The following is a 21,001-nucleotide window of genomic DNA, read 5'->3' on the forward strand; positions in this document are numbered from 1 at the left end:
TAACTCAGCATAAAGAGTGGAATGTAAACTCCAAATGATAAAAAAAAAAAAAAACAAGTAGCACCATGTCATTTCTTGGGTGCTCAAACTGTAGCAGTCCCATTGTTTAAGACTTTCTATCTTTCTTTGTTTTGGGCTGATTTCCAAAATCCCTCTGGACTAATTGCTGGGGATTCAGATCACCTGTGGGCAGGGTGGTGGAGACTGACTCCTGATTGAGGAATGGAAGCAGCTTGGGGCATTTCCTTCCCAGTCAATCACGGTGTGACGAAACCCTTTTTTTTTGTGAAGGCTTAAAAGAGGTGGGGAATGGCACTCACAAAAGAGTTGTGGACAGTTACTATTTTTATGCTAAGCAGCCAGACACAGCTACTTTGTGAGGTTTCCAGGTTTGGAACCAACTGTGCCTGTTCAAAGATTTAAACCAGCGCTCAACGGCCACATCTGGCAGGCCACAGTGTAGCTGCCAACATTAGCGGATACAGTTAGAAATGTTGTTCATCGAGAAAGAATGGCACCACTCCCCCTAAATCTACCGCCAACAAAAAGAGATACGTGGTGTTCATTTGTAAGTTGATTCCTCCTGCTTCCAGTCTTGTGATAAGTTAAGCTAAGCTAATAAAATTCTTTCTGTGCTTACACAGAAATAAGAGTTGCATCAGTTCCCTCGTCTCACTCATGGGGTGCAAAAAAGCAAATAACTGGATACTAAAATTCTGAATCGCTTTAATGAAACTTTGCAAGAGAAAAACTTCAGCTGCGTGCCGATGGATTTCATTGTCCAGTACACCTGTGCATCATTCATCCTATTGCTCAGATTTTCTCAGGACAGCCATGCCTGCAAATTAATTACAAATTAATGATTTCAATATTTTACTAAAACAAGCGTTGTTATCCTGAGATAAGGATATAATCAATCCCTTATCACGAGGAAACCAAAAGGGTTATTTCACTGATTACTTAAAATGTTTATGAAAGATAACAAGCCTCGCAACAAAGCACAGATGGGGAATTATGCTGAAAATGTCACATAAAGGGATCCTATGTTTTTAAAAACATACTCCTTTATATACATACTTTATGCAAACATTGAGACACCTAGCAGTCGATTACTTTTCCAGTTCACCCATGCCAACAACAATCTTTTTGTTTGCAGCCCACTTTACAAAAACATCTCTGGTTTAAGCTAACCACAGTATGTTGTCCTATCACTCACAATAATTAACCATAATTTAAATAAATGGCAAATGGCAAAGGGTCATACAAATTTCAATCTGTTTGTCTTTGAAACTCCCAAACCGAACCCACAGAAGAAGTGTGTGAGTGAATCTGTTGTCTAATTGCAACAAGATAAAGATAACATGTGAAAATGAGTTGTGTTATCTCAAGATGACGATATAGTAAACTTGTGGCTCTCGACGGTGACGTTCAAAAACATATTTGCAAGCACAGCCAGTCCCTGCTTCCGCAGATCAGCCTGTCACTGTTTTCCTTAAAGTAATGTAGTGCAGACCGGTCCAGTAATTACAGTTTAGTGTACTTGGAAGACGAGCATGTGATTACAGTGATGAGTACTGATGAGGTTATACTACTATCATCATCTACCTGTTAACATCTGATATGTTGACGCTGAGCTGGGGATCTCATTACTGGACAGATGCGAACTTGTTATTCTGCTCACATCCTGTCAGTGCAGGGCAGATGGGATGGGGGGGGGGATGGGGCGGGATGCAATGGGAAGCCTGGGAGGTACCGCTGACCCTCTTCCCCTCCCCATCAGCTGCACCAACAACATGCCACACGCATCATGGGCCCGACCCATCCTCTACTCTGACAGGAGCTCACCTGCCCTCAAGCCCCCCAGAACAACAGGGCGCATCCCGCTGCCAGCTGTGTCGAAACAGCCTGCACAACTGGCTCGCTGAAGCCTGAACAAATTCCCGACTAGCCAATGGGAGAGACTTCTCGTTCGTTAGGGCTGTGACATTTTATAAACAATGGCATAAATAACTGTTGTTCCAGATAGATGTTCAGAAGACTGTGGGGAATATTTTTAAAAAGTCTGAGAGAGCACCGAGATGATCCTTGTTAACAGACTTCATCACAATATAACAAATGTTTTATTCTACTTTTTGGTTGCATTTCTAACATCTGTGCAGGGAAAGAAGAAGAATTTACAACTCTTTTTTTTCTGTTGATCAAAAGTGCAGTGTAATGTTAATAATAATTCTAGTAAATTAAGAAATAATGTTAACAACTGACAAAGTCACTGCTTTAAGCTTGAGACAAAGTGTATTTATAAATCAGGCACATTGTTTTGAACAGGTTTAAATGAGGACCTTAATCTCCCTTTTAATGCTCCTCTATCTTGTCTGGTGAGGTAAACAAACAGTTCAAGGCCAATTATGTATTAAGGTCCCTGGTGGCCTACGAGGAGAATTGCATTCAAATAGAATTGGGAGACTCAAAAGAGAGAGATTAAAACCTAAAACAGTAAAAATTGAAGCAACTGTCTGGACTTTCAGTCTCTAGCATGGAGCGAACACTGAAAAAAACACTAGAGCGTCGCATTATTTCCCACAATGCAACTCAACTGTGTCTCTTATCAAACTCTCTCCCTGCCTGGTAACATACCACATCGTTCAAACTCCAGATAGCCTGTTTGTAACACAAGAAATAAATCAATAGATAGACATTTGAAAGCTCCTCCATAGCTAGGGAACACACCCACCACCACAGCCAGCCACCGACGTTGGCACACAAAGTGAACAACTACTTTTTCACCACTTCTTCATGCATCTAGTGTTTGTGTTGTTTTCATTTTCATTTCCATTGAGCTGATTTAAACTTGATAGAAGATTTTGCTATAGCGCGCATTACGAGCCGGTTCCTTCTGTCTCTCCTTAAAGTGAGCCAATTTGTTAAATCAGCTGCTGTCGCCACTTGTGAAGTTCACAGACTTGCCATACAAACACCCCTTTGCTATCCATTTTTTTCTTAAGCAGACACAATTGGGACGTATTTAGACTGGAAGTCAGGAATAGCAACTCGGAACGCTTGCAGCATGTATTATACAGTATATACTTACATATGAACAGTGGAGCCAATATTAGGAAGGCAAAAAATGTTAAGTTCCCTGAATGACCACTTGAGGCTGGCTCCAAAAGTGAGTCAGTCTTCGTAGACCCCCATCGATCCCCAACTTTACAGCATAAATTCAAGTGTTTACAAGTGTATTCAAAAGAAATGCTATGATCTCCATAGCTAATTTCCCTGTTCATGAAAACTGCATGGAGGGAGAATTTTCATATAACTCATTTGTTCAAACAATATAAAGACTTAAAATTAAGCCTATTTTGAGGGTGTGACCACTTTGAGTGACAGATGGCCTCCTCTCTGCCCATTTTTGGATCAACTGGGGGTAATGGCATGTCAAGATGGCGACACCTGGATGACATCACAGAGATGTCACAGTCCATCATTATACAACTGCTGCCACAGTAAACTGTCCCTTTATAACCGTTAGTAACTATCCATGCATATTCCAGCCGTTGATACACAGCAGTGTCAGTGTCACTGTATGCTTTGTACACAAGTGGATTTGTATGCAGTAATGTTCATGGTGATTTAGAGGAGGAATAAAGAAGGTGAATCCCGGTACACTGATAAAGGTCACAGACTAAAAACATTTCTACTTGTGTCAGCTGCTCATTAAATTGACTGAGGAGCCTTTGGCATCATATAGTCATCTTCTTTCTCTTTCTCTCCCTTTTATTTTTTTTGAGTGGGAACGTGAAACTATTTACTGTCAGCTGCGCGGAGCAGCCTGCCTCATTGCCCAGCTGAAGCCTGAACAAATTCTCCGCTTGCCACTGGGAGACAGTTTGATTTTGTGTACTTTAGGTTTGTGAGATTTTGTAAACAAGCAGCATAAGTTCAGCGAGCGTGTGTCGTGAGTATGTCTAATGCATCACAAATTAGTTTTCCCGACTGATGAATACTGATTCGTTATTTTTTTTTTTTTCTTTCTTTGAGAGGCGAGATTGTCTTGTTTTTGTGAAATGGAAAACTGCTTATTCGATTGCTTTAAAAATGTTCCCGTCCATGGAATGCAAATCATGTAGCTGTTCCGTAAAGTGGGAGACGGAAAAGGAAATGCAGCCTTTCTATTGACAACCTAATGAATGTAAAAAGCAACAGTTTCCAAACTGTGTTGGATTTGTTTTAAATAGTCAGCCTCGCTACTAAATAGAAACCGTCACTGCCTCCAGCAGTTGCGGTTGGAATCTGTAAAGGAGAGTCTGATGCTGGGGATGGATGATGAAAGTACACGGGGCCCAGACAGCCGAGTCCCAGAGGGGAATTCCTGACGCAAGATATTAGAACCTGAATAAATCATGTAATGTTGCTGTATCATCCCTGCCCTGATCAATCTCGCCCGATCAATACATCCGTCTTCAAGCATGATATCTGAGGGACAGTAGAGCTAGCACCTGGTCATTAGCATTAGGTGAATGATTGGCTGACAAAAAGGCTCAGCGGGGGTAGGAGGCGGGGTGGCAATCTTAGCAGGGGCAACACAGGGTGAAAAGCATAAATATTGCAAAACGGTCGCCTAATAATGGAATTCTTGCAATCGCAAATAGGGACGGATCAATTTTACACCGTTTGTTAAGCTTTTCTCATCAGCCATCTGCTCCGTGCAAACTCTGGAGATGGGCGCTGCTTATTATGTTCCATTGGATAACACTCTTCCCTAGGTCAGTCGCTCATAAACAGATATCTGGCTATTCACAGCATGGCGCTCGGCTATCTGACAACACCTCATATTGTTCAGTCGGTTTATGAACTCACGTCGATTCTTATTTTGTTCTGCGGTGGGAAGATAAAGAAAAGCAATAATCCTTTTGTATTAAAAGTATTGCCGTGGCCTCCTTCAGTTCATCAAAGCGCTGTTTGTGAAATAACAGCACACTGTGCTACTAGTTGCTGATTAATTCGTGTTACACTCGCTCACAGCAGGAACAAAGAGTCTCACTGTACAATCTCACGGGGGCTCATTTCCGTGTTTTCCTCATCAGTGGACTTTTAAACTCAACGGAGCCTTGTTTCGTTTTTGCTGTATATAAACGGTGTGTTTTACTCACTTGACATACTTGGCGTTTGCTAATCTCTCCAACTGTTCTGTGGTAAATTATTGCTACTTGTTTGCAAACCCAACACTAATTTATATTACGTCGTGTTATATTGTTTGTATTTTTATATTCTTAGTTGTTATTTTACTGTTTTGTTTGCTGCCCAGTCACAACGGATGTAACTTTTCTTTCTTTTCAGAATCAGAATTAGAATACTGGCACATAAAAGTGTATCGAAAAAACAAGTACTGAATCTTTAACAAGATAAAGACAATTAAATGTCTGTTATGAAAAATGACTAAGACTTTTGAATGTAGAGAGTGACTTTATGATAATGTATTTCTTAATAACATTGGTAGGTGTAAAGTCAACCAAAGTAATAATTTCCTGTCTGAGGTCGACTGACTCCCAAAAATACATACATGACTGCTCCCAAAATGACACAGCCAACCGTTGGTGATCACTGGTGGCTACCAGCAGCCGTAGCCCCAAAAAAAGTTCAACTTCCTGGTTATAAGATGAACCGAGTCTTCCACACTGCGGGGCCCACAGAGTGTGTGCACTAGTGACTGTACCCTAGCAAGGGACTCTAACTTCATGGGACTTAAAAGATGGTTTTGCCATCATATTAAATTGCCTTCAAAGCCTGCTGCTCGTCCCAGGCACTCAATGTCACTTGAAGTTTCTCCTTTGCTCTTATCATAATTAGTACATCCACTAGAGGTTGCCGCCTAACAACAGGTACAAATATTGGTTGTGATAAACTGCTTGCAAGGATGACATTTAATGTTTTTTTTTGTTTGCTTTGTTTTTTGCATAGCGATGGGCTGACCGTCATTTTTTGAACACAGGCGACCAGTCTTGGTTTGGGTGGATCACGAGTCCCAACACCTCCTCACCTCCGTATCTCTGGATAATAAGAGTAAGCCACTGTGATTGTTAAACTCTGGTATAAGTGTTTTTTCCACAATCCATATAAATGTTAGTTAACGAGCCAGAAAGCATAATAACTTTTACAATTCGGAGCAACGAAGAAACACCAATCTCGAATTACAGCGACCGTTCATCAGTGAAGGAAAACAAGCTATGAATAACAAGCAGCACGCGTTTATTCGTAAATAGCATTCTGACTCTACTGTATAAGAGACCCTATGGAACTTGTGATGTATTATTGTCGACACTGATCGGAGTTTGGGTGAAACACAAGAAATATTGCTTTGGTGCTGCTTAAAGCTCCCCCCGCGACAGTAAAACCATGTAAACGTCAACACAAACATGGCAGATTACTGACCAACATTACATTTTATTGAGCTTCATCATCAAAGTGTTTTGTTTTTTTTTGCCTCACATCTCTCACACTCAGATTTATTTCTTTGAAATATCCACTTTAGACTTTTTTTTTTGTATTATTTCTTTTTTTTATTTCTTATAAGGATGCGTCTGCACGGCTGTGGGAGAGAGAGAGAGAGAGAGAGAGAGAGAGAGGTGCATTTGCAAATTGTCTATGGGTGGCACAGAAACCACCCTGCCTTAATGCATCAGTAGACAGAATCTTCAAAACACTCCTGACAGTCAGAGGGGGGGAAAGAAGAAAAGCGCAACCACAATCACTGTTGATCTTATCTACTCATTATTTTTTTGTGAAATTTTGAGCAGCCTATTGTACAGTTGAAGTGCAGTCATTCAATACATTTACAATTTGCTCCTCTGAAGTAGTTTTTTACTGGTAGCAACCATTCCCAGATTACCTTCACGGGCCCCGGGGCTCCTCGGGACATGATGTCCGTGTGCGATCCAGTGCATTAAGTTCTCGATAATTTAAACAGAAATTTAACCATTGTGGAGGTCTTCATTCAGTCCGACTTTTCGATGCACTAGAAACGTGTCAAGGAGCCGAATTAAGAGGCAGCTTGATTGCATACAGCGTCATGGCCAGTACAAAATATACACACTGATCATAATAAGCTGTTTCATTAAATGACAAAGTCTGATTTTTCTCACAAATATGCTCTTTTTTCTACTGTAGTTTGTAGTTACTAGTTATGAAATTGAACTGGAACTTTTATTCATGAACCAATAAAACAAGTAATTCTTAATGGCACGTATTGATCACTAATCTGAAATAGTTACTGCGTTAAGCGCCAGTGGAGGAATGTGGTTGCAGTCGCTCTGCTTTGTTGACATTTATCCCAACAAAATGTTGCCACACAGCTGGACTGTAAGCGGTCACTGTAGCATGAAAACTAAATAAAAAAACAGCTGCGGGCTTACAAATGGAGCCACACTGTATGCTCAGTCGAGAAGCTTTGTAATCTGGAGGGTTATTAATGTCAAGATAACCTTTTTTCTTCAAAGCTCTTTTTACTAATTCAAGATAAATGTATTAAATTCTGAGCTAAATACTACTGAAAGGAGGGAAAATAGATGTTTTAAGAAAAGACAGTCAGTCTTGCCTTAAGTGGCAAAGATAGCAGCTGTTTAAACTGATTAGTTCCTCCTCTCTGGTTAAAGGTGTTCATCTGTGAAATCACCAAGAAATGTTGTTAGGATTGAAAATATATGCGCGGCACATCATGACTTATTGTAAGCTCTCCCTGCTGAGGTAGGTTTTTGAAAAGTCATCGGATGTCACATGTTAGCGCCGATATACATTTCATGATTTGGTATATTTTTCCTTCACTTCCTCTACTATGATTCAATGTTGCATTAGCACTACAGAAAGAGACGTAATCCTCACTAAGTGAGTGGGAACAAAAGCTGATATTGGAGGTGACTGTCTCTTTGAGTAACAGGTCAAAAATCACACAAAGACAAATTTAATTTTCTCACCTAAACAAGATTGGCTATCTAGCAAGTATTTTGCCCACGAATTAATGATAGGTCCTTTGACAGACTGTAGCGCTAATAAGATCAGCGAAATGCACAATGGCATGTGACCTTTTCCAGTGCTTTTGGCTTCACCTCCAGATTGGAACATTTAGCTGTCGCTGTGGCCAATTATTTCTCAGGTACCTCCTGTTGTGCAGGATAATAAGACTTAATTAGCCAGAGAATGCAGGGCGGGCTCGCTCTATTTTTCCCCCCTCATCTCCCTTTTTTGCTCGGTCTCTTTGTCTTTCCCTGTTGGAATGCAGCTCTCCGACAGGGTATGCAGTAAGAGTCAATCATGTCCACTCTACTGCCTCAACACTCACTGGCACAGCAAGGGGTCGCGGGGCCTGCGCAGCCTGGCCTGGCCATAATCAGAGTATTCACAGGTATCATGCTTTCAAGGGACATGAAGGTCAGCCCAGTGGCAGGCGAGAGGGAGGATAAGGGGTCCATCTGCCTCTCTCCCCAAAGCTACTCGCATCATTGTCGTCATCATCATCATCATCATCATCATCATCATCATCATCATCGTAATCCAGCAGGGCAGAAACATTGAGTCGCCAGCAGTCACTAAAAATGCTGCATACATGCATACTCCTACACGCTGCGTTGAGTCTGAGGTCACATTCAAGAACCTGTTCCAACTAAAGACCCGTTAAAAGGATTTTACAAAATCAATGGCTAGTGGTGCTGAGGGCTGTACTTAGGCTTTCTTTGGAGCTAAAAGCTAACATTTGCATCATAGACTGTGTAGTGTAGAGTGCTTCCTGGTGTGAAAAATGAAAAACTGTAGAAGTGCCTTAAACCTGCATTCTTTCCAACAGCCAACAAGGGGCGACTCCACCTTCCAACTGTATAGAAGTCTATGAGAAAAATGACCCTAGAGTACTTCCCTCTTGGTTTATCAAGTCAGAAAGTCAGCATAATGTTGACTTTGCAAATTATGGCCCACTTTTAGTTTTACCTTTTGATTGACAAGTCGCCACCAGGGCCACCTGACTGGATCTACTTTACCATCTCATTCAAATATGATCACATCTGGCTACAAAAACCAAGATATATACTTAAGAATGGTAGTGATACTGTGCAAAGCAATCTTATCAGGCAATTCAGCTGAAATGTTACCAAACCATTTTCAGGCTTTCAGTCCAGCCTGGTAAGTATTTATCCATTAAAGAAGTATTTCATCACTATGGTTGTGGTATTCCCCGATTGCTCATAAAGTAGAAAAACCCACAACAACCAGAATGCACAGCCTGGAAGCAAATACTGGAAAATTCCCTCATATCTAACTTGAGCAGTAATTATGATAGTAAGCTGACAGACTTTCTCAGCTGGAGGTTTGTAATCACGATTCAACCCGACCTGAATACGGCAGCAGGCACCAGGAGCTGTTACAGATTTTGCCTCCTCACACTTTAACAAACGTGACTGGCTTTAATTCACTCTCTGGCGAGGTAGCATCACCCTCACCGGTTGGCTAATGACCTCCTTCACAGCAACATCCAAACCCACTCGGACACACATTCTTCCCTCCTGCCTTAACATTAAAAAAAGATAACGCTCCTTCCAGCACAAGATGTTTTTTGATCAACAAAATTACATCACTCATCTCCTCATGCCTTCTTGTTCACGTGTTGTTTGCTGTCTCTTAAATCTCACAGCCTGGATACCAAAGGGTCCAACTATGAATAAACTACAGTACTTCACCTCTGATTAAAGCAGACGGCTGCCTGACACGTCTGAAGAGTAGACGGTAACACAGGACTTTGTCTCACATTAATTTGAGGATACAAAGAAACATAAACCAGAAAGACACTTGAACATGAGCCAATAACAACCATGACATCCCATTGACCAAAAGCAACATTTCTGTTGTTATACAAGTGTGGATCCTTGTATGATGTCGCTCAAGAATCAGGTCTGTTATTCAAAATGCAATTATAAGTTTCATCAGAACAATAGTTCCTGTATTCAGTGTGAATTATCACTTCTTGGAGAGTTTTTTTTTTTGTTTTAATAAAATCATTTCATCCTCGTTTTGTTTATTGGTCGTGCCGTTTGGTGAGTAGTCGCAATGAAGGTTACAGGGAAATACTGAAGGTTATGCACACAGATTGATTCATTTTCCTGGGAACTGAACCTTTAAAATCACATCTGTCGGTACGTGACGCGTATCATTGCATTCATACATAGGAGATGTGTGTAAGTCTCTTATTTGTATAAGCCTGTGGTGAACTTTGCATGAGCTTTGTGAACAATGTGAAAGAAATTCTCAATTAAAAGTGTGAGGAATGAGCAGACCTATAATCACTGTTTTAGGACACACCACGTCACTGTCTTATTTCTATATACTTCATGAGTGTTTTGTTTTTTATTTATCTTTTTTTGTTTCCCTTCATTGGTTGTAAAACAACAAGAACATATTTGCATTACATTTATCAGTAAAACTCAAAACTAATAATGACAAATAATTAAAAAATTTATTAAAATAAGTGTTAAATAGCTCTATATTCCAACAGTAATCACCGTTAGAGAGTTTGGTCAGCAACCCATGTCTCTCCTCACACTGCTCATGCAGTAAAAGAGAGAATACATTATCTGGTATAACAGTTTTGATGTTGTGATGTCATTGTATTGTGTTGCAGAGATTATAATCATCAATTGTTATATAGTTAAGTTAGCATGCTAACCAGCTAGCCCCAGCCCGGTTGCATCCAAAGCCCCTGTGGTAGACATAAACACTTCTCCGGTGCTTGGAGCCCCCTGTCTGGGCTGCTAGCAGTACAACCAAGCTAACTACCGGTGCTACAGTTATCAGCAGTTAGTGGTTATTCTGGTGATGTTCTGCCCTGTATTTGATTTAAGTATGAAATCGACACAACACCAATCCTACATATTCTAAACTTGGTTGCTTTGAGTGTGATGTAAGATGTCTAACTGGAGGTGACTCAGATGTGCTTTTCCACATTTTTATCAACTCGTCCTCTCTTTCATCTGGACGTGGCTGTTGGACAGTGTGAAGACAATCCCCATCACCAGTGGAAATGAAACCCATGGCTCCTTACACCAATTTCAGGGTTAATTCTACTGGCCTCCATCTAAGAACAACTGGTCTCAGTCTGACACCTGTGGTCTAAATAGGCCAGACACACCTCGGGTTATATCGTGTGAATGTGATTATAAGTCTCTTGTGTAAAGTATAGTTTTATAGCATTAAGATTTAATTTGGGAGGTGCACAAAAATAATTCACCAGTGTATCTATCTGACTTGTCTCACAGCGAAACACAATCAGTTACAGCAGCTCTCTCTGCGTGTTGTCTGTGTGGCCTGTGGGTGAGTGTACGGGACTGTCTGTATTCTCTATCTGTAAGATTTTCATGCAGAAAAGCAAAACCAAGATATTCATCTTGGGGTTTTTATGAGGTGGGACTTGGCTGGATGATTTGTAGTCTCCACATCCTCAAATGTGTGCCTCTTCAGGTTTTAAAACTCTTGACCTACAGTGAGTCTTCTCCACTGACTGTACAGAATATGGATAGAGCTTTCTTGGTCTCAAAAGTGAAGCCGCTGCCGAAGTGCCTTAAACCTGTATTCTGTCTAATTATCAGACTTCACTGTTAAAAAAGTCCAGTGGTATTTAAGCTTATAAGAAAATAAACCCAATGCATCATCAATTTTGCACCTCACTAAATGGTTTCCTGGTGAGTTTATGGTCTCAACCGCTCGATTCAAGTCCTCTTCACAGCATGATATTCATTTAGTAAATGATGGTCCCATTCAGAGTAAAATAGATGATAATGCAGGGTATGCTGTAGGACATGGCTACCTTGATTGAAAAGCTGCCAACACGGTGTGTCCTTGGGTTCTCAGTCAGATCCAACACACCTCTTTTCAAATTATGATCACTTCTGGCTATAAAAAAAACAAAAACAAAAAAAACAAAATGCTGACAGCCGTCATGCCAAACCTGAGGCTTCAAAATGGTTGGAAACAGTGCGAAAACAAATTAATCAGGCAATTCAGCTGAAATGTTACTGAACCATTTACAGTGTTTCAGTCCAGCCTAGTGAGTGTTTATCCATTCGGTAGATTAGCTTAGAAGATTAGAAATGACTGTCTGGGCATTTCAAGCAAACGTCGCATTTGATAATTACCGGAAACTTTTGAAAATGTATCATTATTTGAATATCTGCTGTTTGTGATTGTCGTATATAGCGGCAGAGGCCTATACTGACTTCTTATGGAAGAGATCGTTCAACACATGTTCTACCAGAGCCTGATAATGATATGGCCTCTAATCATTTACATTTTAGGGCATTTAGCAGAGGCTTTTGTCCAAAGTGACTTACAGTAATTCACACATACACTGGTGGCAGTGACTGCCATGCAAGGTGCCAACCACCACATCAGGAGCAGTTTCGGGGAAATCGAACCAGCAAACTTCTGGTAACAGGATGCTGGCTCTACCCTTTGAGCCACAGCCGCAACAATCGTGCAATGTCGGGTAGTATTGAATTATTTCCATACTCAAAAACGATGGAAAATTTATTTTTTACATTTTTTACAGTTTTTTAAATTGGCAACATTGTAAAAGTACAACTATATGAAAATCACGACACGTCCCTTGTTGAAAGACACAAACACAACTGGTGCTTAACAATACATGACGGGAGAAATCAGGGAAAGGCGCTGTTTTTATTCCAAGTAAACACTTCAGCTTTATCTGGAGTGTGAGCACGGGGCTCTGGATGCTGGTGAAATTCACCATTGTTCATTTACATACAGTTTACTACCAAAAATTGTACAAAGCAGGTTGAAAATAGGCAAAACTCCTTTGTGAGTGCACACAAAAAACACCCACTTATAATCCAATTCTTATAATGTGAAGCCTTTTTATAAAGATCTGCAACAAAACTGCAGCAAACGCCTACTACAACGTGTGCTTTCTTATAAAAATACTCCCTGCTGCCAGAGTAAATGTTTCTGATAAAAGGCCATCCGAATCAGAACCATCAATTATATTCTAAAGGTCAAACATACCCATACATATGGTACTGTCCTTTAATGTTTGGCTCCCCCTTTTCCCTCTGTATGTGTTTGATGATTTGAAACAGTGTAAAAAAATTTCAGCGTTCATCACATCTTTTCAGCCGACGCCAGGGCTAAAAATAGGGCAAAGATACCGTAAATTGCTAAACGGTACGCGCCGTTTCCCCTTTTGATGTGACCACAGTGAAAGTCAAAGCCATGGCGAACTAGCGGATGTCTGTAGTCTTGGTCAATCATTGTTCGAAATGGCAGCCGGCAGTGGTGAGATCAGAACAATAGCGCGGACGGTCAGTAAATGACTTCAGTCAGTCATCAATTACCCAGAAGACTATGTGGGAAGTACAAAAGCCATCTAATTACATTTAATCTCAACCCAAGATGTAAAACAGGAGGTTAACATAATATCACTTAACCATCTTCATGGTTCAGTGATGCCAAATGACTAGGCTAATGAAAGCCAGTCTGCCTCACTAACACCCTCTGACTGGTCATTTTTTGCGAGACAAGGCACTCTTGAAAATCCAATTTTCTGTGTGCTTGGTTTCTTTTTTATGTCTATTCACTTGTCATGTCTCACGTCAAAGAGATTATTATTTTTTCTTTTTTGCCATTTTTTTTTTTTTTTTTTCCCCCTCCCTGCCTCTCTCTAAATCTATCATTTACAGCAGGTACAATGCTTGGATAGGGCAAATCCTTTCTGCATGAGCTCCCCTTCTGTGGCGAGGACTTGAAAGGGGGGATGGAAACTGTTGAGCAGAAGGGAATGAGTTCTGGGGTTTTGAATATGTCATTGGTGTTGTAATCTCAGGGGGTATGACTACAGTACAGTCAAAAACACAGACATTAAATTTAAGTCATTTGGGGATCAAGCAGGAAAAAAAAAAACCCTCTACAAACTGTGCTTTTTAAAAAAAAAAAAAAAAAAAAATACAAACAAAGCCTTTAAAACCCACACCGGGGATATATACATAGGCATAAATCGAGCTTCCTGCTCGGGGTTCATGTGTCTCGCCGGTTCGCCACATCACAGTCATAGATCATGGGGAGTTATTACGGTTGCAGCTTGTAATGGGTCTGTACAGGTAATGGGAGAATGGGCCAAATGTGACAGACAAATGGCCAATTTTCTCCCCAACCTCAGAGGGCCTCTAATACTCCCCCATATGCTTTGTGCTCTCATAAGACACATTGCGGGACTTTGGCGCTTTCATTTTTAGGCAGCACATTTCTAGTAAAAAAAAAAAAAAAGGACTGTATGAAGGAAGATCTATCAGAGGAATGACACATGAAAAGTGATTGAAGGAAAAAAAGAAAAGAGACACCATGCTTTGTGAAAGAATAAATTGATGTTGAACCCCCCCGTTTGAGATGTTCGCACTGAAGCCTTGTCAAATACAGACAATTACCCCAACAATGTTTTTCAGGGACTTTTCCGAGGCAAACTCTTGAGTAACCTCGGGGCATTTCAAAATCGAACTGTACAACAAAGCATATACCACCTACTGTAAACACGTCTATAAATAAATGACTTGCCCCGTGGCTGACATTGACAGCAGTCAGCGTGCAGATCCTAATGAATCTCAATTAGGTTTTTAGGGCAACATAAGGCCGGTTTTGACTCTTTCAAACACATCGCTGTGTAATTAAAAAACGACCACTGCCGTTACCATTAACGGCAATGACATGGCATCACAGCCATATTGTCTGTTATATGGAACACCATGAAGTGGCTTTTGTGTCAGTAGAAGCTTTGCTGTCATTGTAAATTCAACCGTACTAAGTATCAATGGAAGAGTTTGATCTTCTGAAAAATTGCAGTCAGATGAGAAGATTGGTAACATGCTAATATATGAGGCCCAGTTAGATAAGCAGTGAACGTACAGGGGGGAACAACTACCCACAACCGCAAGTGTAAAAACAGCACTTAGTGTTTTTTTGAGAGGTGATGTGCAGCTCTAGTTCAAGTTCTGACAGACGTAGTGACTAAGTAATCAAAGAAATAGTGCAGCACATAATCCCCTGTAACACCACAACGTGTTGTTTTACTGTTGAGCATGTGCAGCCTTATGCTAAGCTAGGCTAACTGGCTTCTGGCTGCAGCTTTGCATTTGCTGTGCAGACATGACAGTGGAATCAATCTTCTCATCTTGACAAGAAGATAAAAAAAAAACATGGACTCCTTCATCTGTGGACGTGAGTTAAAGTTAGTCTAAGCTGGTTTCTCATGGAGCGCAGAGCTTGTTTCCTGAGAGAAAGCCCAACTTCCTTCCTTTGCACACGCAGAGGCGGATCACAGACAGATTGCGATGACATCATCACCGGTATAACAACTGCCTTCCTACGGTATGCCGTGTCTGGTGGGCGGTCCTCTCCTGCAATGCGCATCATGTTTTTTCTAGCAATTTTTGGAGGTTGAAATATGTTGAACTTTGCAGCGCCGGGCACAGGAGTCGTACTGCATTTTCCATTAATTACATATGATGGCCAGTCGAGCATGCAGCCCAGCTCCACAGGCACTCCACGCTGTCAAAAACATGCTTTTCCGAGGCATTTTTAAAAGCAATGGCATCTGTAGCAACTCGTCTCTGTGTGATCAGCCCCTCAGTCACTTTTTCCTCCTCTGCTCCCATCATAATTTTCTAACAAACAAACAAAACTATACAGTCTTATTTCTCGACTGTCTGTGTGATAACGATACATCTGTCGCTTCTCTGAGGCCTCATCTGCCTTCATCTGTATTTCCCCTTGATGTCTTGTGCATTGCTGACCTTTTCGTGTAAAATCCGACTTTATGGTAACTCAGGTTGGATCAAAAAATCCAAGACGGGGATGGAAAGAAGGGCCCCTTCAGACGCCTCGTTTGAATACTCTGCACCAGCTGCAGGCTGGTCTAAGCCTCTGGGGTTAATCTGCTATTTAGTAGCAAACAAGAGCACATTAAGTAGATTTCCACTCAACACAATCCTCTGCAAGATACGTTCTACTGGACTCTGATTATTTTCAAGGGCTCACACTCATGCTTGAACAAAAAAGGTGTCTTGTGCCAAGAAGCTGATTTTCATTCAAAGAATTATGCCATCACTGGCATGAGGGCAATTGCTCCTGCCCTTTGAGCTGTGCACGCCAAAGGGCTTTGTTTAAAACCTTTATCCGGCTAGCATATGCCAGCGCCCTTACAGAACACCACCATACTTAATTTTTACCCCAGCGTCACAGCAGAAGAGAACTTGGCTAGCTAAGTGACCCCAACCCTGGGCTTCTTTTTTTATTTTTAGTTTCACCCCTGCCCCTTAGAGAGTCCAGAGACACCGCAGATATGTGACGTGACGAAACATAATTTAATGGTGTTCATTGCTTAAGTGTCTTTATTGTCATGCAGAACATCCACCGCTCAGTTAAAGTGGGGTGCAATGATTTGTGAATACTGTCCAGCTTGAATATAGCATTTAAGTACAGACTGCAAAAAATGTATTGTTTACACATTACTTCCAGATTTCTTAAGTGCCGTAACAGAATACAGCATGTGTTGCAAATTGTGTGTAAATAACCCTCACCTGCACTAACATAATTCCACCGACACAGTTTTGTGGCCCTGTCAGCCTTGAACTGTTATACACTGTACGACAGGCTGTGTTTACCGAGGTTTAATCTCCCCCTCATCATTAGATGTGCCACATTATCGACGGAAAATAAAAGATTAATGCGTTATGTGGCCATACCTTCAGCGTAAACCCTCTCGCCTAATTCAATGTCCATTCCTTACAGGCTATTGTGCATGTGAGCCGAATAGTAATGTCACTCCAAGGACCTGATGGCTTTGAAGTGTGCAGAGGATCGGGGGGAAAAGTGCAAAAAAGGCTCCACGAAGACTGAAACCGACGGCGTGATTCCATTTAAATACATTAACTATCTTTTAACGATATGTGTCATATTAAAGCTCTACACTGACGTTCTGGCTTGCTGGCAACTGGATCAAACCTAAATTTATCTTCATTTTAAATGCAAAATTGCGACATCATTTTTTATGTTTTCCCTGTTATTCTATAGGTTTATAGATTATTCAGATTTCCATGGTGACCTCCAGCTACACTCGAGTCATCTGCCTGACTTGAGCTGACCTTTGACCTTTCATTTTTGAATACTTTCTCTTATAGTCTTTTATATTTATTTATTGTTATTGTTATTATTATTGTTATTATTATCATTATTATTATTATCATTAGTAGTAGTAGTAGTAGTAGTAGTAGTAGTATTACCACCTACTACTCCCTGCATTTTTAGAACTAGAACTAATTCAGCTGTTGAACATATAGTGCTTTAAAATGGCCATACTTACAACACATTAATTAAGAGTTGCTATTAAAAAAAATTAAAAAAAACCTGGAATGTGTAACTACCAATTTTTAGGGACACATTTTGGTACTTTTTGATAAGTCACCTGCTTATTTAATTCGGAGAAGTGGTACTCTGAATAATGGGATCATATCTAATGCAGGTGATGAGTGTGATGGCTGACACACGGCTCCACGGGATCAACAGCCCGCTACACCTCAGTGACATGAGAGCTGGGGGCTACGTCTGTGGTGAGCTGCTTCAGGTTTCATACTGCACCGTTCCCACTGTCACCGGGTTCAACAATAGCTGTGACTTGTTGTGTGACGAGAGGTATGAGAGGTGAAAAGCAGATGTGGCGGGTTGCCTGGAGTGTAAAAATAATAAAATATGTATTCAGTGGAAAATAACTGATTACAAATGTATCTGCTGTGTTGCCGTTTGTCCACAGAGAGCTTCCCAGTACATCCTACAACCTACAACCACAGAGGAGTCACTGGTGCACCTCGGGTTGAGCTCCAATTGCTCAAAGGTTGTTGTTGAGATGAGGAGAGGATAAATGCTCTCCTCATCTCAACAACAACCTTTGAGCAATTTTTTGGTAATTTGTGTTTACAAATACTGTATGCTTTGAAGGAATCATAGTTCTCCTTTAGGCATATTCTTTCTTTTATTTGTTGTACCACTCTTAAAAGGACAGGTGTAGTGCTGACTTTGAACTAGACAAAAATCAGCAACTGAGTTTTTGGTTGGCTCAGAAAACAAAAGCATTTTGTCACGGCCCTGATTTTTTTTGTTTTGTCATTTCCTGTTTTACGTTGAAAGTTTATCCTTGTGTTGTGTTTTACTTTCCACTTCCTGTCTTTTTCTGTTTTCCCACCACCTTCTCTCCTGTCTTGTGTCTATAAGCCTGTCTTTTCACCTCACTTTGTGTTTCTTTGTCTGTAACCCAGTCCTGTTTTGCGCCTTGTGTTCCCTCTGTGTTCTTGCCTGTGTTCTGCGTGCTTCATCAGTCTGTACTTTAAGTTTTTGTATATTTGTGCTTTGTTAGTTCTCGGGTTTGCCAAAACCTGCTTCTTCTGTTTTTTTTTTTTGTTTTGTTTTTTTACTTCCCAGTTTTATTCTTATACATACATACATTCATACATACATACATACATCACATTTTCATCATCACAATAATAATAATTGTATCCATGTAATTACTTTAAAAAAATAAATAAATAAAATAATGACACCAAAATAATGACACAATGGTAAAAATTAATTAAAATGAAAAGTAAAAAGGCAGGGGTGACCGATTCCAGAGAAAACTTATCTAAAGTAGTGTGTTTTTGAGGGAGATCTAAAATGAAACAGAGGTAACCCGCAAACCTGGACATAAGAGAAACTAACAGACCTCTGTCCAGGGATCAAATCAGTCCAGTAAGGGGTTAGTGAGCCAGTGGTGTTTGTAATCAGTGGCAAAACCCAAACGGGCTTTTAAAGTAGTCATTAAAAAAGTAAAATCCATTCTTACAGGTAACCAGTGTAAAGCTGCTGGAAAAGGTGTTATGAGGTGTTTTGTGAGCACTCCTACCGCTGCATTCTGAACTACAAAAAGTCTGGAGAGGTCATATTGAGTGAGACAGGAATACAGCGAGATAAAGTCTCGTAAGAAGGATCTTTAGATAATATGAATGACTGACTAAATGACTTCACCTGGTTATGGTTGGGAAAAGACCACAGTTTTAGTTAAATGTTGATAAAGAAAACAGGTCTTCTCTTGTGCTAAAGGCTTACAGCTGCCGTCTAACATGGAGCGTGTTTTGTAATTCTTCATCGTATTTTTTTTTTTTTTCCCCACAACCAGGACACACATGCACCAGGTGTAACTTAACACGTGAAAATCAATGTTACAGCACCGATCAGCCAATTTATTGTCGGAAACTGATGTGAGCCAAGCCGCTGCCCTGGGTAAAACGCCAGCAGCTCTCTCAGGTTCTGTGACAACAAACACTCAAATACTATTTCATGGCAGTGTTATTTAAAAGATACCCCCAGTTCTAGTCTATCTGCAACAGGAAAAAAATGACCCAAAAAACTTTTTTTTTTCTAGGAAGAAAAATACAAATGTGGCTTTACAGAAGAACTATGTAATATCTGAGGCGAAGGCACCTTGGTTAAAAGACACTTAACCATTCGCTTGAGCCCTGTACAGTTACCTTGGCTTTCAGCGTGTTTGCTTCGCAATCAGAGCCCACTTTACCCCTCAAAATGGTTCGAAAACAAAAAAGCACTTGTTCGCAGCCTTGTTATTCTCCCTCTATCACATTAAAGCTCTGAGTGAGTAGAAGAACAGAGGAACGACGCATAAATCCCCCCGCATTCTCATTAGCACACAAAAGGCATCTAATAAAAGGCTGACCTTCACACCATGTTTTTGAGGGAACCTGCAGTTTTAAAGTCAAAGTCTTTATGCCAGATAAGCAGTAGTGCATTTTAATCCTCTCTCTGCTGAGTGGGGCATCTGGTTAAATAACTGCCTTTTCACCTCTTCTCTTTGTAGTGGGGGATTTCTGTTATGACTGCGCTTCCCTCCGCAGATCCCCAAGACCTCAGATCCAACCATTGTACGGGCACATTGTGTCAAGCTTAAGCTCCCGCTCCAAATAGCCTTCACAGGCTAAGGCAGCATATTCCTGTCCTCGGCACGAACCAATCCTTATTTCCAGTGAATTCAGATTATAAAACTTTTTTTCAATATTCCCGTTCCTCGTCCTGTGTTTACAAAAGCTGCTGTTGGTCAGTTATGGTTGGATCGCGAAAAACCAATTAACTTTTCTTTTCTCTCCTCACTGAGCTGATGCTGCTTCCAACATTATCTTCTCCGCTGCTCGGTCGTTTCCAATCCAAATGTTTCCAAGGCAACAAGGCATCGAGCGAAGATGCTGCAGGTTCTTTTTTTTTGCCATTTTTAGGCCATTTCAACTCTAGCATTTCAGCCAGGTTAATTACTTATTAAAGATTTAAAAAGAGCACACGGGCCACGGTCAAGACATGAAGTGAGAGGTGGGTGGATTCCTGTAATGAACCTCATTATTCTTACCTTGCACTCCACACCCTGATACAAAGCCAGAGGAGGGGGTGCACCCTTTAAATATGCATGTGCCGAACGTTTGACTGTACTACCTGGTAGGCAGCATGTCCAATCAAAGCCGTCTCCACGCCATATCTGAGAGATCACAGGAGGTGTCAGCGCATGAAGGTTTCTGTGCTGCTGACTCTGATGATGCCCTGGCAATGTCCCTCAGGCAACAGGATCCTCGGCTAGCTTGTTCCCAGCTGATATGTGATGCTCGGGAGATGATGCAGGCTGGTTTAACTAAGTGGCCCTCCTCAGTGTCCGACCCTTTTAATGCTGTTTCTGCTCTCCGCTAATCATTTCAAAAGCCTCAACTTCCTTTTTCAAAGTCCTTGTCAAACGTGAACCTCCAGGAACTACATACACAAAGCGCGACACTGTCTGTACCCATCACATAAAACAGGAAGGCAGAGAGAGAGAGAGAGCCAAAGCATGAACAGCATCTTAAATTGAAGATCAAGTTGGTATGACCTTTCTGCCAGTTGG

The 21,001-nt window shown here is 40.9% G+C and overlaps 1 long non-coding RNA gene across 1 annotated transcript; it reads left to right on the plus strand.

Annotated features, from left to right (window-relative positions):
* The first annotated feature begins 347 nt into the window (after window positions 1-347).
* Window positions 348-17,176, plus strand: LOC119025807. Its single transcript, XR_005076920.1, has 3 exons — window positions 348-568; window positions 5,956-6,057; window positions 16,825-17,176. It is a non-coding gene; the product is annotated as an uncharacterized LOC119025807 (long non-coding RNA).
* Window positions 17,177-21,001: the final 3,825 nt, after the last annotated feature.

This window comes from Acanthopagrus latus, chromosome 9, assembly GCF_904848185.1.
Source record: "Acanthopagrus latus isolate v.2019 chromosome 9, fAcaLat1.1, whole genome shotgun sequence".
NCBI lineage: Eukaryota > Metazoa > Chordata > Actinopteri > Spariformes > Sparidae > Acanthopagrus > Acanthopagrus latus.